Source organism: Rattus norvegicus, chromosome 10 (assembly GCF_021556685.1).
Source record: "Rattus norvegicus strain SHRSP/BbbUtx chromosome 10, alternate assembly SHRSP_T2T, whole genome shotgun sequence".
In the NCBI taxonomy this organism is placed as follows: Eukaryota; Metazoa; Chordata; class Mammalia; order Rodentia; family Muridae; genus Rattus; species Rattus norvegicus.
This window is the reverse complement of record NC_141543.1, coordinates 104,016,911-104,035,234: the sequence shown is the minus strand read 5'-3', so window position 1 is coordinate 104,035,234 and position 18,324 is coordinate 104,016,911. Positions and strand designations below refer to the sequence as shown.

The following is an 18,324-nucleotide window of genomic DNA, read 5'->3' as shown; positions in this document are numbered from 1 at the left end:
CCAGTACTTGCCATGCACCTAAAAATTATTTATTTATGTTGTTTCTCTATCACATCCAATTTGAGAAATTATCATTTCCCTCCCTGAACAGACGAGAACATTTAGGGAACCGTGGTCAAATTACTTGCCTGAGAACGCACAGCAAATAGCAGGCAAAACCAGCACGGTGCAATCGCAGAGAATACATGCACGCGCTCTTTCTGTGACTCTTACAGAGCAAAGTCACACACAGATTGCAGAGAATGTGGCAGAATCCATCTTGAGTTTCCATCCTAGTGAGGAGGGAAGGCTGTGGGAGAGAGTGAAATTCAGGAAAGCGTTAGATACCCACTTACTCTCTCTCGAATTCAGATAAACACTGGGCATGCCATGCCAGATTATGAATGTGACTTACTCAGACCAAAACTTCTTTTGATTGAATTCAAGTTTGGCTTGAATTTGATATGACAAATGTTTTATTTCTTATATTACACATATATCCACATACTCACTCTAAGGAAATATTGCATGGGATATATTTATAGCAAAATTTTTTTATATCTCAAAATTCAAAATGACAACAGTATATCTTAGCTGATATTTTGTGCTGATTATTTGGTCATTTCATTCATTTATTGGTATGTCTAAATATTGCACGGAATGTTCTTATCCTCATGCCACGTGTAATACTCTACAGAACGTCTTTATTTGGAAAAGGATATTTCCATGTTGATCTCAAATTCAGATCTCACTGGGTGTCTGGAATATTTGTTTGCCAAACCAGGCAGTTTCTTAGGAACGGCCCTTTTGGGTGACACTGACAAGCTTATGTGTAGCACATAAGCTTCTTTCCTTTCGTTGGTCACACTAGTTTCTCCCCTACTCTTCCCTGTCCACCTTCATTTCTATTGCCGAGAGAAAACACCTTGGGCAAAAGAAACATAGTGGGGAGGAAAGGGTTTATTTTCACTGACAATTCCAAGTTGCTGTCCATTATTTTGGGGGAAGTTAAGGTAGGAATGTAAGCAGTCACTCATATAAACATCCCCAGACAAGAGACGAGAAGAGTAAACACATAGGTCCCTGTTCAGGGTCAAGCCTAGGATGTGGTGCTGCCCACAGTGGGCTGCATCATTTCACAAAAAAGACAACCCCAAAACCCTTCCCTGGACTGACATGCCAATAGGCCAAGCTGTTCTAGATAATACTTTAGTTGAGATTCACTTCCCAGGTAACTATAGGTTGTGGTGAGTTGACTGTCATTTAAAAGTAACCATAACAAACCCCCATCCTTCTCCCTGTTTTTCTGTGTTCACTCCATCCACTGACATAGCCTGTAACAACAGCAGCATCTTCTAGAGCTGCCCAGGGTGCCCAGGAGTGGGCAAGGAGATGTTTTCCTTCTCTGCCTTGGGACACACCCTATGACTTCCAGGCTTCCTCTTTAATCCAAGAACACCTTCCTCCCAGCTCTCCACATTTGCGGTGCCCAATCCTTTACTCCACCCAGACATAAGCTTTGCCAATGTCCCCACCCTTCCCAGTGGCTCATCCTGGTTTGCATCTGGCTACTTGATGTTCATTAATATTCACCTAAGTCCCAGGGGCCCCTATGGAATGAGGCAACAGAAAGCCTGGCCCCTTTGCTGTTCACTCTCAGATAGGCTTTCAGCGATGGGGTGAGCCCTTGGGGTAGGCTGGGTGGTGCCCTGAACATACTAACTACAGTTAGAGCATTTATACCCTCTGGGCTGGGGGTGCTCCATCAGCTATTTTAAGGCCAGACTGGTGAATACTGGGTTCCCTTCGTTTACCTAGGCTTTCGATATTTTCCCTGGCACAAACCAAGGTGGTCACAGAATGTGGGAAACCAGGCAAGGGAAAAAATGAATGCTCTCTGATGACGCCCCTGGTCGCTGCTGCTAAATTCCATGGAAAAGCTGGGGGCTTGCTATCTTGGCCTACGGGTGTCTCCTAATGCCGGTAGCTGCCCTGGCACCTGCTCAAGTCCAGAGACATGGAAAAAAGCAATCCGTCTGCAAAGTTGGTGCTCGGCCTGCCTAGTAGCCCAGCTCCACCTCTTCCCGTGGAATGTCTTTGCCCACCGTGAATGCCCCTTTATCGTCGGCGGCCGATACTGGCTTTTCAAAAATACTATGGAGGCCTTGTATCCCAGATGCCTGCGGCATGAAGGACCTGCTTCCCTTGCAAGGGTGCTGGCTGAGAAACCTGGACAAAATCTCTTCACTGGGCAGCTAGGGGAGGCCGACACCAATTGCTTTCTGTTTCTTAGTCTGCTGGTCACAAATGGCTGTGTGGGTGATGGATGATTGTTATGGGAGAAAGAGGTAACTTCAATACTGAGGCAAATCTACTCAGACTCTCGTGGCGGAGATATCCTTTCTCACTTTCCACCAGTAGCTTTGCGAGAAGGTGCCCTGCTGACTTGTTGCAGGCTTGGCCCTCTTGGTTAGCCCTTCCTCGTTAGGGCTTCATGTGAAAGAGAACCTTTCTAAGGGACTCAACTGGGATATGTGGTTAAATGTCAACCCTTGCATAGAGCACGCATTTGCTACACACTTATATGGCCTGGATTCTGGGACGCTCACATCGCATACACAGTGACCTTCAGCTTAGACAACAGAACGGTGTGGTAGGTAGGAGCCATTGCACTTGCCTTAAGGAGCCAGAGAAGGTAGTAGCTTGACAGTTTCTTCCTCCCTTGAATGAATTCTCTTGATCATTTGCTCATCTGCTTGTGATGTCATCCTTTTGGGAAGAAGAAGTCATATATAGACTTGAAGATTTTGTATTCATTTGACGACATATTCATAATAGTTTCTACTGATTTCCAAGGGATAGACATCATAACTCTGCTCATATCCAATTATAAATGCCTTACCCAAAGCAGTTCTCTGTCTCCGTCTCATCTCTGTCTCTATTTCTGCGTGTCTCTCTGTATGTGTCTGCGTATGCTATGTGTGTGTGTGTGTGTGTGTATGTGTGTGTGCGCGCGCGCGCACGTGTGCATGCGTGCGCATGAGTGTGGAGTCTCAAAGTGAATCTCAGACAGCCTGTCTTGTCAGCAAGCTAAAGTGATCCGTCTGTCTCCTCTTCACAAACACTGGGATTACAAGCTTGTTTCAGCACACATGTCTTCTTACATGGGTTACGGGTATTAATCTCAAGTCCTCATGCTTGCAAGGCCAACATTTTGCTTACATTTAGAAGTTGCCTTTTTGTAGTATGATACTGGTCTGAGAACCAGTCTCAACCAATTGAAAAATGGAGACAGATTTATTTGGTCTACAGGTAACTCACTGTGGACATGAATATATCCAGACAAACTGGAGATCATCAGACATGGGTATGTGGCTCTGTGGGATGCTCCATGTGAACTTTTGTTCTTGGGAGCATGATATCCAGTACTTAAGCGGTAAGTGCTGTGAACTTCCTAGTTGGGAGCGAACATTGAAACTCCTTCAAAGCCCCTGACTGCGTTGGTTAATGTTTGGCAACTTGAGACAAACCCGAACATACCTTGGGATAGGGAATTGCCTCTATTAGATTGTCCCGATGCTAACTGATTGGTAATCAATGTAGGAAGGCCTACTCCACTATGGGCAGTGCCATTCCCTAGGCAGGTGGACTAGGTTTATAAGAAAGCTTGAAGAATAAGCCACATGGAACAAGCCACTCAGCAGTGATCCCCCATGGCCTCTGCTTTAGTTCCTGCCTTCAGTTTCCTGTCATGAGTTCTAACACTGGTTTTCTCCATGATGGGCTATGACCTGAAAGCTGAAATAAACCCTTCCCTTCTCAACTTGCTTTTGGTTGTGGTGTTTACCACAGAAATCAAACTAGAACACTGTGTTTGTTTGTTTTTGGCTAAATCTAGACTAAATCTAGTTGGTATTAATTTCTTGTTCCCTATGGTACCTCTCATGTCCCAACCATTTCTTTCCTTTGTACTCCATAGGTGTCACCCTCTATCCTTGTGGTGATTGTGTGTCTGGGTTTACTTTGAATGTCCCCCAAACCATCTATAAATGAGCAAAAGGGGGAAAAAAACCATCAGAAAACCTACCCATGAACATTGGCTCATGTCCATATTCATTCCTAACTGTGATGGTTTGTATATGCTCGACCCAGAGAGCGGCACTGTTAGAAAGTGTGGTCCTGTTGGAGTAAGTGTGGCTTTCTTTGGAGTAGGTGTATTACTGTGGGTGTGGACTTTAAGACCCTCATCCTAGCTCCCTGGAAGTCAGTCTTCCCCTAGCAGCCTTCAGGTGAAGATGTAGAACTCTCAGCTCCTCCTGCACCATGCCTGTCTGGATGCTGCCATATTCCCATCTTAATGATAACGGACTGAACCTCTGAAATTGGTTAGCCCCAATGAAATGTTGTCCTTGTAAGAGTTGCCTTAGGCATGGTGTCTGTTCACAGCAGTAGAACCCTAACTAAGACACTAATACTAAGGATGTTTTCCTAGTTAAGGTCATGCTTGGATTTCTTGATGATAATGGTTTCATTAGAGCCTTAGCGGAAAATGCATCCTCCAGTGGATTTGTTTGTTTGTTTGTTTCCTGTTATGGTGCTGCTGAATGAACTTTGGGGTTTTGCACATGCTGGGCAAGTGCTCTAGTACAAAGTCACACCCCAGCCAAAAGTTTAAAGTCCATTCTTGGCAGCACAGAAGGCCCTCTTTGAATAGGAGAATCCCATTGCATTAGAGATCTGAGTTAACAAAATGTGAAAGAATGGACGGACCCTTTCTTGTTCTTCGATGTGAACACAGCACTTTGGAAAGCGAGGGGGTGTGGCTGTCTATTGTTCTTGATCAGGGCACGTCTCCCTCCTTCTGCGAGCGCTGAGTTAACCTCAGGTATGTTTTGGGGTCTGTTGGTTTCAACTTAGCTTTGGATTCCCCCCACCCCCCCGCCTCCCACTCTGAGCTCTACGTAGCATAGCAAAGGAAATATCTTCCTGATTTTCCCAAACGACCATTTATGCAGCATCCATTTCTCAGTGCTCTGAGCTGAGTGGCTGATGTCAAGCATCCTGGGGGGACCCCATGACCGTATCCAGAATAAGCGGATTAAGATACAGAGCAAAACAATAACAAGGGCAGGTGACCTTGTCAAGGGACAATTGCCTAAGCCTTGTGATTGTCCCAAATTGTCAGGTAATACTGAAGCTCATGGGAGAGCACCCACTCACTCATTCTTATGGCCTCATTCAGAAATTCCGTCCTGAAGGTTTTCGGTGTTCAAAGTCCTGCAGGAAGCATTAAGAGACAAGTAGAGATCGATGGAAGTCACTGGAGAACTTACAGGTGGGTTTTGCTTGGGTTTCACTACAGGTCATAAACAGGGAGCTTGTTGTGTGCTATGGGAGTTATTGTTTTTGGAATGCAAATGGCACTGGCTAGATTCAAGGGGATTAATTTGTCAGGGAACTAATTCTTTAGTTTGGCCAGAACATTTCAATCGATTTGGCAGCTGAAGTGCCCTTATATACCCACCCATGAGTGCACTTTATTAAACATGTAGGTTGGTGTGTGTATGTATGTATGTCTTCACCTGTGTACTCATATATGTGTGTGCATGTGGAGGATAGAGGTTGATGAGTATCTGTCTTGATAGCTCTTCACCTAAATTTTTATCACAAAGTCCATCACTGATCCTCAAACTCCCCCATGTCGCTAGCAAGCCCGGAGGAATCCCTCCCCCTCCTCCCCTCCCCTCTCCTTCCCTCCCCTCTCCTCCCGTCTCCTCTCCTTTTCTCTCCACTATCCCTCCTCCCCCTCTTTTTTCCCCTCTCCCTTTTCCCCCCTCCTTCCCCTTCTCTCACCCTCCAGTCCCCTCCCTTTCCTCCAGCAGTGGGATTATAGGGAAATTCCTCTCCTCTTCTTCCCTCCCCAGCACTCCTCCCCTCCCCCTCCTCTCCAGCAGTGGGATTATATGTTAATAACACTGCATTTGGATTTTCATATGAGCACTGGGACCTGAACTCAGGTCCTCATGCCTTGTGGCAATCGCGTTGATGTTCGAGCCGTCTCCCTAGTCCCCACTAGGCATATTGGCATTCAAGACTAATCATTACAGCCATTATATGATTTCCCCCATCATGTATTTGTATGTTTATAAGTTCCTTCATTGTGCTTGGCGTGTGTTGGGGAAGGAGGCATGAAAGCCACAGTGCATGTGCAGACATCAGAGGACAACTTTCAGAAGTCAGATCTCTCCCTCCACCACGTGAGCTCTGGGCATTGAACTCATGTCTTCCAGCTGGCTCACTTAGGAACTGAGCGATCTTGTTGGCCCAGCTGATGTATTCATGATAGGAATTCTTCAGACTGGAATCCCGTGGACCTAGGAGGGTGTGCTCCGAGACTTCGATAGATGCAGAGGCTGATACTGAATTCACCACACTCAATGATTTCTCAGTCTTAACACCTTCTTGTCTTCCTCCCAGATGTTTGGGGATGTCTTCTGGGCCTTGGAAGCAGTAGAAACACATGGCCTGACTCTTGATCCCTCAGACTTTGATGGTCGTAGGAAATGCCTAGGGGTTTGTTAAAAACATTAAGTACCCTCTACCCATGGCAACTAAATCAGACCCCTCAACAAAGGCATGGGAAGCCACTTGAACACAGGCAGACAAGTTTTGGCACGAAAAGGCAACATTCCAGATTTTGATGGGGACTTGGGGTCAATGTAACTGAGAGTCATGGGAAAGGGTAGACAACCCTCAGGGGGTAGATACCTGAAAGAGGGGGGATGAGCCTGGCTGACTTCTCCTTTGGAAAAAGTTCACAGGATACTGGCTGCTGCATCGTCAGCGATCCATACAGACACACTGTGCAGGAACAGGTAATCTGGTAGTGAGGCTGAGAGAGAACAGGAGCCGGATGCAGATAAACATAGTACTGTTTAACATCCCGTGCATGAAATAGACAGCCCTGTTACTGTCACATCAAAAACTTCCTCTAAGGATCACCTCACCCACTGGTTGTGTAGCATAGCCCGTGTGCCTGTCACTTTGGTGTATGGTCAACCTACACGGTCTTTATGTCTCCCGGTGGTGACTTAGGGGGAACAATTTTTGAGGCTCGCCAGGATAAATTAGTGTGTTCAAGTCGATCTACTCTGTTGCGGGGTGGGGAGGAGCTAGATCTGAAATTTGGTTCTCTTGAATTCTAAGACCCACAAGATTATGGATTTGCAAATGCTTTTGATGCACTTTACAGAGGAGTGTGGACAAAGCCACAGGGTGAATAAGGCCTCACTATAGAAAGTTGGTTCACACATTATTTTTTTTTTTACCTTCAGACAAATGAAATATTGGTTTAGGGGCCTGGGCAGGTAGACCAGTCAGTAAAGTGCTTGGTGAGCAAGCTTGATTACCCAGTCCCATCCCCTGCACACACATCAGCCTGGGCTCATATACTTCCAGAACTTAGGAGGGACAGACAGGAGGACCCTTAGGACCTGCTAACCAGTTAGTCTGCCTGAATCTGTGAATTCCAAGTTCAGGGAGAGAGCCTATCTCAAAATACAAGGTACATAGAGATTGAGGAGGGCCAATCATATTTGATCTTTGGCCTTCAAATATAGACACACACACACACACACACACACACACACACACACACACACACACCACACCACACCACACACCCTTCCCTAACACCCCTCCACGTATTTCAAAAATGCCACAGGACAAATGCATAATTACTGTCCACATTTTTACTGTGGCACAGAGGACAACTAGTTCTAATTTTAAAGCTTGGAAGAAGGGCTGTAAGAGGCCCTTCCTGTTGGCAGCTGACTAATCCCCAGCGCCAGAAATCTCACTTCACTTCCTGCTTTGCCTTCACTAACGTGAAAACTCTGAGTTAGACCCATGCTCTTCTCAGTCACCCGCCTTCTCCTCGCAGCTTGTGCACTTTACCAAGACATGCCACGGGAAACATTGGCGGGCTTGAAAACAGCGTGGTCTCAAAACATGGAAAGCAGACGACCCTTTGAATATTCAAGAGCAATTTATGGGAAAAGAAAACACACTCTGAAACCCAAATAAGCACAAAACCGCAAAAAACAAAAACAAACAAACAAACAAAACAAACAAACAAACAAAACCAGGGAAGGGAATAACTTCTGTTGCGAACGGCTCCTTCATGAATATCTCTTTCCTTCTTTCCTCAGGTAAGTGTGGTGGGGCCCTTGGAGATCTGTAGGAGCAGTTTCGAGGAGCCACTGTAGACCAGCAATCGCCACAGCTGCATCATTTGTGCCAAGCAAGAAATTCGTCCTGTTCCACACACCAGGGCTGAGGGGTAGAGCTACCAGCTGCAGTCGGGCATAGTGGTAGCCTGCTATCATTCCCTGAAAGGAGACTCCATGGGAGATGATGGTAGGTTTCTGAGGGATCACTGGCACCCCCAGACTTGCTTCCTCTTAGCGCTTACTTTTCAAAAAGGTTGTAGGCGCACAGCAACCAGTTCAGGGACTCAACAGGACAAGGGAGCCGTCACCGTGGCCGGGAGGTAGTACTGACAGGACTGATGGAAAATAATGACAGCTACCATCCATGGGGCAGCTACTATCTGCCAGATAAACTCAGATAGTTCATCACCAGAGATCATTTTAGCCTCTGGGGCACATATGGGAAGGTCTGATGACATCTTGTTTTTGATCGCGACTGTGGGAAAGAGAGTGGTCTGTGGATGGGCTGCTGGTACTGTCTGGTGGCTAGAAGTCAGGGATGCTGTGGTTGGCTTGATGATGGCTCGGTGATTAAGAGCACAGGCTGCTCTTCCAGAGGACCTTGGCTCTCAGCACTCACATGTCAGCCACAACCACCTGTAAGTCCAGGGCCAGAGCGTCCGATGCCTTCCTCTGACCTCCGAAGGGACTGTAGTCAAATGGCGTACACCCATGATGGATGCCCCTTCTCACACCCCCAATAAGACAAAACAGACATTATATAGGAAGGAAAGAGAAAATAATCCAGGGACGCTGTAATAACTCTGGAGAAGGGGGGCTCCACCTGAGATGCTCCAGTGTGTGCCTTGCATGCACAGAGTTCTGGGCTCAATCCCCAGCACTGTGTCAACTAGACTTAGTGGCACACGTCGCTAATCCTGGCTCTTGGGAGGAAGAGTCAGGAAGATAGGCCTGACATACACAAGACTGTTTCCAAAGCCGAACCAGACAGAGAAACAACTTTTCACGCATGTGACAGAGCCAAGTGTCCAGTAAAGAATTACCACACCTGAAATAATGATGGTGACAAAAGCTGAGTGACCTTACAGCAGGCAAAGCTTCATATATATATATCCTTCCAACAAACTGCCAGGTCATGTTATCGGCATCCCCATTTTATGGAGAATATTCAAGTTTGTGATTATTAGCTATAATTGTTTAGGCTTTGGGCACACTCATAATTCTACCTTGAGATGTCTTAGTTTTATTGTCATTGTAAACATTTGAGATTTGACTTTCAGTGGCTGGAAAATGCTTACCTTAAGCATCAGTATAAAAGTTATGTAGCCCGAGCTGACCGACCCAACCCCCATTCTATTGTGGACTCAGGCTGGCTAGCAGCCGGTGGCTGGAGCATGGGTCACAGATATATACTGTCTGTGAAGGTAATGAAAAGTTGACTTAGCCACTGAGATAAGCAGGCAGGAGACAGAGTGGGACTGTATACGGACAGGCAAATATTTTCTTTCTGCGCGGTGTCTAGGCTGTTTTCCCACATCCTGTGTTCTTCCTAGTGTCTGATAGTGGTGTGGCATACACTGTGGCGAACACTGGGGCTCCGATGCCATGAGAGTCAGACAGAGGCAGTCCCTCTACTGAAAGCTTAGACAGAATTAGGTCATAGAATTCCAAGAGTGTTGGGTCCTTTAGAAGACAACTTCTGTTTTCCTTCTTTTCTGTCCTGATAAGTGCCAAACTCCTTGTCAAAGTGTTTATGACCAGACAGTGAAATCAGACTCTGTCTTCTGAGTCATTTCTTTGCTTCTGGTCTAGATATTTGATTTAAGTTTTTGAAAATTTGTGTGTGTGTGTGTGTGTGTGTGTGTGTGTGTGCATGTGTGTGTAAATCAGACTGTCTTCTGAGTCATTTCTTTGCTTCTGGTCTAGATATTTGGTTTAAGTTTTTGAAAATTAGTGTGTGTGTGTGTGTGTGTGTGTGTGTGTGTGTGTGTGTCTGACTATGTACATATGCATTTAGAAGTCAAAGAAAAGTAGTTCTCTCCTTCTTCTGTGGGTTCTGGAAATTGGGGTTTGAGCTTAGGTTACCAGCCTTGTGTGGGAAGCACTCTCCCATTGAGCCATGCTGTTGGCCCAGAGTGGATGTTTGACCACGCTGAAGGGAGATGGACAGAAGTTTCCTAAAGGTTTTCGAGACATAAAGAGAGCACAACCAAGGTCAAATCTAAATGCTTTTCCTTACTCATAACAAAACAATACGAAAACCTTCTGGTCCTCAGTAGCTGCTTGCTTTGCCCTGGTGTGAGTGAATAGTTTAAAAAAGTATTGTTGTCAAAAGTAATTGTGAATCATTTCAATTCACAATTAAATCAGTAAGCCTCCTAAATATTAGTTGTCTTAGATATGGGCCAATTTGTTTGTGAGGGATACCAAGGTGTTGCCTTTGCCCAAGTTGAACTTGACGTTTTGTTGGGGAGCGAGTGACCATTATCGGAATAAGAAGTTGTTACCCTGATGCTTAGAGGTCTAAGATGGTTTCTGTTATTTGGAATCGACTGGCATCTGACGGGTGCTTCCCTGGTCTTGTGTGACAAGGTTTATTACAAGGCTGCATGAAGTCAGGGTGTAGGGTCTCCATTCCCATCTGAGTCCCAGCTAAAGACAGAGACCTACGTCTGAGCTCATCCATGTGACTGTTGGAAGGGTACAGTTCTGTGACAGTATTGGTCTGTGGGTCTTGCGGTCTTACTGACCCACTGACTGGAGCCACCCTTGATTCCTGCCATGCGGGTCTCAGCAGTGTAGACTGCTTCATGGAACAGGAACTCTGAGAACTCTTGAGGGAACTTGGCAACAAAATGAAAGGTACGACAAAATAGCTCAGCGGGTAAAGGGGCTTGCTGCCAAGCCTGTGGTTCCGAGTTTGATTCCCATCTCACATGATGGGAAGAGAACCAACTCTCACAAGTTGTCCTCTATAGTGCATGCATAGACACTGCAGTGCATTCATGTGCTATGGCACGTGTATTTGTGTGTGCATGCGTGTGCGCTATACACCATACAGCTATACAAATATGTGTTAAAAAGTTATAGTTATGCAAACTGATTTTGAAAGTAGCAGCCTTGTCATCTCTGTATGTGTGGCTTCATTCAGAAAAAAAGCCATTCTCTGCAGCTCTCCATCCAAGTGCATTCTTCCAGGAGAATGGTTGCCAGGAGATCCCGGAAGGCAAATCAAAAGCTGCGTCCCAGGTGGTGCATCCTAAGGGGCACTGAACAAGAGCAAAGGAACAGTGATTTCCTAAGCTCACGGACTGGTAAATAGATCTCCTCTTTGCAGGCCCGTTGGCTTAGGCTTGTCATCTCAGCTACTTATGAGCTGAGGCAAAAGGATAAAGAGTTCAAGGCCAGCCTTGACAACTTACCAAAACAGGTTCAGTTTTTGTTTTTGTTTTTGTTTTTTTTTTCTTTTTGAAAACGAAAAACAGAGTAGGGAACGTTGGTTAAGGGGAGAATGCCTACCTAGCATGCATGAGGTCACAGATTCAACGCCCTGTACTGAAAATACAAGTGATCTCCTCTTTAAAAGGAATCGTTTTCTGACTGTCCTGGAAACGGTTGGTTCTAGAAGTTTGACACTAACTCTGAGATCTGTGGAACACCTCAGACTTGGAGTCTTGGTAGCTAACCACTTCAAGCGTAGTGTCCCACATTGGGATGACAGACAGGGGACTTCACAGTGTCCCCAACCTCGTGTTGATTGGTTTTTGTCTCAGGAAATCTTTTGGGTCTAAAAGTCAATTCATTATTTCTGTACTCACTCATTTATGGACCTATTCGTGCTTAATGGTGAAGCTCACAGGTGATTTGTCTTTGATGGGCTGGATAATAAAACTGCATGGATCAGGAGTAAGAGAGATAGAGTTGGGATGGATCCGAGATCTGGGGCTGAGACCCGGTACAGCATCCAAAGGCTTCGACCTGAGTCAATTACAACGGGTTGGATCTTTGCTTGCAAGCTGCTGCTCCGTCAGCATAGCAGCTGAGGAAAGGAGAAGTTCCTTTGATGAGGGACTACAACTACGAGAAATGTTATCAAAACTAAAAGCATCTGATGGAGAGACGTGTCCTTCCCATCAGCCCACTGATTGATGGTGGGATGGGACTTCACTATGTCAAAATGAGAGGGCCTGGCCAGGCTATGAATCAATCTTTGATCACAATCACATCCTGTACTCCAATCCAAACGCAAACCACACGGACTCGCTCTGCCTGTAGCCCTAGGAATATCTGGCCAAAAGGCCAGCATCCATGTTAAGACCCAACTCCTTCTTGGCGGACTGAGCCTTCGTAGTGGATGGTGCAGAGACCATGCAGGAGAACAGTATGGAAGTCTCTGGAACTCACTGGGAAAGGGGGCTCTGGGCGTGAAACATGTGAGGAGGTGGGATGGAGAGGTAATGGTTTTTACCGGATTCTTTTTTAATATTTTATTTAGATTAAGCTCTTCTCAGCAGGGTGATTTCTTTTCTTTTCTTTTTTTTTTTTTCGGAGCTGGGGACCGAACCCAGGGCCTTGCGCTTCCTAGGTAAGTGCTCTACCACTGAGCTAAATCCCCAGCCCCTAGCAGGGTGATTTCTTAATTAGAGTCGCCCAGCCAGGCGGTCCTCTAGTTCAGACCCCTCCACAGCCTTCTAAGGTTTCACGAGGGACCTTGTCTTGCCTTATTTCCTGAGTTCTAATATTTGAATAGTATGCAGTGGGCTTCAATGGGAGGAAAAGACATGTAATTTAATCATATTTATTAGATTTTTGCCTGTGGATGGAGAGAAGAGGAGGAAGGAGAATGAATCTTCCTTTTCTCTTTCTGTACCTTTCTTCTAGTAGGAGGAAAAAAAAAATGGTGCCTCCCCGAACCTTCTCCTCCTCGTCCTCGTCCTCGTCCTCCTCGTCCTCCTCCTTTTCCTCCTCCTCCTCCTCCTCCCTTTAATATAAAGATGCTATATGGAAACATTAAGCTAGAAACAGAAATACACAGGAGGCAGAGTGTTTCAAGGTCTGATGGAACCATTCACATAAACAAATTATGCAGTTCCTTTGCTGGTGACCTGGATGCTGAATGTGATTTGTTCCAAAGCCCCTTACCTTCTTCACCATAACAGGGTCTGCACGAAGACTGAACTCAGCCAGCCTAATGACCCAGCATGCTCAACCTGTGGCCAGTAGGCTACATGTCCCCCCAGGTCAGCTGGGAAGGAGGCCCGACACAAAATGATCGAGACCCGCTTAAAGTATTATGAAAAATATATTTCCTCTCTCTCTCTTTGTAACCCAGCTGTAAGACATGCCTGAGCTTTGCAGATGACAGTGTTGTGTCACCGTGTCTAAAGGTGGGACTCTATAGGGTGCTGTTTTGCCTGAGCATAACTGGCATGGGTCTAGACACTCTTACAGGAAGAAAACCAGCTGGTGATAACGGCTGCTACTAATGTTGGGGAGTCAGAATGTTGTCCCAGAGGAGAATAAAGAGATGGAGGCAGGACGTTTAAGGTCTGATGAACCACCTTGCCATCTGGGGAAGAAGGATGCCTCTATTGGGATGAGAAGCAGGGCAGCAAAAGACCAAGTCCAAATGGCATTATGGAGGAAATGATTCTACTGGAGAGACTTCTGTGTGGCTCATCCCGTACAAAGAGCATTGTGTTGCTACAGTTGGCGAGCTGGCTCTGTGGGGAAAGGTGCTGACCACCAAGCCTCATTACCTCTGTTTGACTCCCCAGGACCCCACATAGTGGAAGAGAGAACTGACTCCTGCAAGATGCTCTCTGATTTCCTCCACACAGACAGTGAGAAAAGAGAACTGCCTTGCCAATTCTCTCAGTCCAGCTCACAATCCCCGCTTCCTGATAATCTTCTCTAAATTGAAAATTATCAAAAAAGAAGTTCTTGGTTGACAAGATTTCAAGATCCATGCTCACGCTCCGTTCAAAGGAAGCAGGACCTGGAATTGTCAAACTGTTTGTATCACAGATAAAACCCGATGGCCAAACTTTTCTATCCACAGACCTTGAGCTCCAATTACGTTTTCTTCCTGTCTGTGTTTCTGAGAAATTGTCAGCCTGTGTAGGTTGCCTCATAACAAGGGCAGGGCATTGTTCACTGCATTGATTTTGGGTGGTGGTTGGGGGGCTGAGTTAGGAATAATAATGTTGGGGTTGGGGATTTAGCTCAGAGGTAGAGCGCTTGCCTAGGAAGCGCAAGGCCCTGGGTTCGGTCCCCAGCCGAAAACCAAAAAAAAAAAAAAAAAAAATAAAAAATAAAAAAAAAGAATAATAATGTTATCTCTAAACAGGAGGCGGGGAAGAATTCCCTGAGGTTAGGAAGGGTTCTTTGCCAGCACACCCCATATATACGCTGATGTTGGTCCTCTGGTGACTTTGGTCTCTAAAAACACTTGCTCTGAATCTCATTTACATATCAAGTATCTTTATTAACGGCTTATATAAGCAGAAACAGGATTTTTACAGCAGTTACAATGGCTTTGATTAAAACGTTTTCTCTGGTTCGGTAGTTAACCCACTCATTTTAAAGTTAAGAAAATGAGATTCTAAGAAAGTCCAACGTTCAGCCCTATGTTTTGAAAATTCCTTACAACTGCAGAGGGTTATGAGGTCAGTTTTATCAGAACAGTTGTCTCCAGATCCAAAGAAAACTGAAAAGAAAAAAAAAAAAGCCTCCTGTTCATCCACAGACATTCACCCTTGGCAATACTACACAGTCCAGTTTAACCTACAGCCTAGATGGGGGATATGGAGGTCAATCTTATGAAGGAAAAAGTGGGGTGGAGAGCAATGACAGGCTCCCACCATTCCTCAAAGAGTCCTGATCTATACACATGGCATTAGATCTAAGATGGCTCCTGGAACACGGGAGAGACAGCAAAAGGAACCAAGGCCACAGATGTGGCTGCTTCCCCCATTTTCATGAAAGTCCTAATAGGTGATGATACTCCCATTCCTCCCCTTCTGAGTTACCTCATAAACCAGGGAGGGCTTTCATTGGGGCATAGTGACATTGTGGCGAGATATGATTGGTTAACGATTTAGGGGCTTACGATTGGCTTGAACAGTGTACATTAGCGCATGCGCTATACAATAAACGCTGATCTGCACCTTGATACTGGTCTCTGGAGGAGTCTGATTTCCTGGGATTCATAATGTGACATCATGCCTCTCACCGACCCCCTCCCCCAGCCCTTTCCCTAAGGAGCTGGTCTGTATTCCTCGACAAAAAGCAATTTAGGGGTCAAATGGTTTACCTTGTTTATAATCCTAGACTGCAGTGTATCACTGCGGAGAATTCAAAGGAGGACTTGAAACTGCTGGTCACATCCAGTAAACAGAAAGAATGCTTACATGTGCCTGGACCCAGCTAGGTTTCTCTACTCTTATACAGTCCAGAACCTCATGACGAGAACAGTGGCACCCACTTCTAGACAGACTCTTTACACGTCAGTGAAGAAAAGGCAGTCCTTCGCAGACATGCCCACAGGGTAGCCTGCTTTAGACAGTCCTTCACTGAGCGTCTCAGTGACTCATGGTTAAGTTGATAATTAAAACTAACCGTAATAGTCTGGGAATACCCTCTTTGATTTAAGAAAAACCCAAATGACAAATTCAAAGACAAATTGCTTTGTAAATCCTAGGAGAACATGTCTGTCCCATCATTTCCACAACACTATCTTGCTTGTCATGCCTAAAACCAGGCTACCCTAGGAAGACTTCATTGGTAAAGAAGTATCTGGGTCTTGTGCTGGACTCAGTTTGCTTCGTCAGATTTTTTTTCAGGATCTGAAGCAGATTGGGTTAATGTTTTTTTTTTTTTTCAGTTGGGAGTGGGAAGGGTCTTAGTTAGGCTTTACCACTGTGAACAGACACCATGAGCAAGGCAAGTCTTATAAAGACAACATTTAATTGGGGCTGGCTGACAGGTTCAGAGGTTCAGTCCATTATCATCAAGGTGGGAGCGTGGCAGCATCTAGGCAGGCAGGAATGGTGCAGGAGGAGCTGAGAGTTCTACATCTTCATCTGAAGGCTGCTAGGAGAAGATTGGCTCTCACATGGCTAGGAGGAGGGTTTCATTACCCACCTCCACAGTGGCACACTTCCTCCATAAAGGCCACACCTACTAATAGTGCCACTCCCTGAGCCAAGCATATTCAAACCACCACAGAATGGGATTTGATCACGGATTGATTTCATAACGCACCAGTCTTGGCATATTTGTATCTTCGACTTGCTAACCTAAACATACACATAATATTTGAACACAGAACTAATTCATCCTTTCTGTATTTAGCTGAAAATCCAAAAGGAAACTTTACTACCCAAGGAGAATGTGCCTTTGAGGGTGCTGCCCAGTCTTTGGGTGTAGAGGAACAATGTTCATGCCTTCTGAGAATGGAGAAGCACCAGCTTGGGATTTTATTTTATAGAGGCTGGTCAGCTGCCTGAGTTTGATACCCAGCTTGCTTGCTTGCTTGATTTATACCTGAGTGTGGCGGAACAGTTTACCTGGAAGCCCAGCCCTGGTGAGGTATGTATTGAGAATATTGGAATTTTAGGTTCTTTAAAACAAAACCCGCAGGAATATGATAAGAATGCACTTTTCTTTTAATCCCAGCCATAGGGATATGGGGCTGCTTCGGATTGTCCACAGCAGCTGACTATGATTTTCTTGTGCTCTAGCAGAGGCGTGGTTTTGCCAGCTGCAGATACTCTCTGCGATTGTGTGACCTTTGGAATTCTGGGAACTTTTCAGAGGGTGTTTAAATGCTAGAGCCCCGAGAGGAAGTTGGTTGGTGGTTGATGGTCACTGGGTGGGAGGGGTTGTTAGTAGTTCTGGTGTGAAAGAAGAAACAAAAGGAAAGAAATTAGATTCAGGGATATTCTCTCTGTGTGTCTCTCTCTGTCTCTATCTCTGTCTCTGTCTCTGTCTCTCTGTCTCTCTGTCTCTCTGTCTCTCTCTCTCTCTCTCTCTCTCACACACACACACACACACACACACACACACACACACCCATGGAAAAAGAACCCACAAGGTAGCAAAGACCAGCTACAAGGTGGAAATAGAACTGGCCACCCAGATTAGCTGAATCATCATGGACTGCTACTGCAGTGAGAGATGCTGTGTCATGTATTAAATTGCCAGAGACTAAATTTAATCATAGAAAAGAGTGTATGAGAATTCTCCCTGCCACACTTCTCAGTTACTGCATATCTGCAATCACATCAAAACGAAATCATTTTTAAAGGTAAGATTTAGAAGCTCGAGATAGACATTCAGCGCTGGCCTCTGGGCTTTGCATGAAGAAGTGCACACACACTACACTATCCACATGCACACTTCTGCGTAGAGTGGGTGGCTGTCTCAGTAGATTGGTAGGGGGATGGGCTTCTTCCTTTGCTGTATAATGATGGCCAATTAACAGGTTTGGGTTTATGTAACAGTTTGATCCCAGAGAAGGACAAAAGAGGTCACTCCGTGAAAATAAATCAATTCCAAACAGTTTTGAGATCGATGTTAAGAAGTCCTTCAGGAGGACACACCTGGATGTTGTCTATTAGCAGAAAGGAAGACTATGCCGCGGCTGTTTTGAAGTCACTCTGTGCTTTTAGATTCACAAAGGATACATGCTCGGCAGCCACTGTGTTTTTGTATTTGGGGAGCTGGGGGGGTCTACAGAGGGAGGGCTGGCGGCTCATCATTAGCGAGTACTGAGCTCTCTTGCCTCTTGAGTCTGGGCACTTAGCTGTGAAGCCACAGGAGGCTGGAGGTGCAGAGATTGAAACAGGAAGAGGAGGAAGTGAACGGTGGGCTGATGCCCAGGAGGGCTCCTGGAGGGTAACCAATCCCATCAGTGGGGGCAGATGGAAGTCTCCCCTGTGACTGGATAACTCCGGGGCAAGCCCTGCAAAAGGAGAGGAGGAAAGGGTTTTTCCGGAAGTCTCCAGCTCTCCCTCCTGACCGTTTCTCTCCACCCTCCAGCTGCTGTTGGCAAAGAATAGTTGAAAGAAGGATGTATCAAAAACCCAAGAAGAAAGGACCCCGCCGGCCT

General features: G+C 45.7%; 1 long non-coding RNA gene across 4 annotated transcripts in view; it reads left to right on the top strand.

Moving 5' to 3' along the window:
• Positions 1–18,324, top strand: part of LOC148003162 (uncharacterized) — a 48,985-nt gene that overhangs the window by 11,330 nt on the left and 19,331 nt on the right. For all 4 annotated transcript variants that reach the window (XR_015631327.1, XR_015631326.1, XR_015631325.1 and 1 more), the window contains exons 2-3: positions 5,222–5,314; positions 8,190–8,397. This is a non-coding gene — a long non-coding RNA (uncharacterized LOC148003162). The remainder of the gene's footprint in view (positions 1–5,221; positions 5,315–8,189; positions 8,398–18,324) is intronic.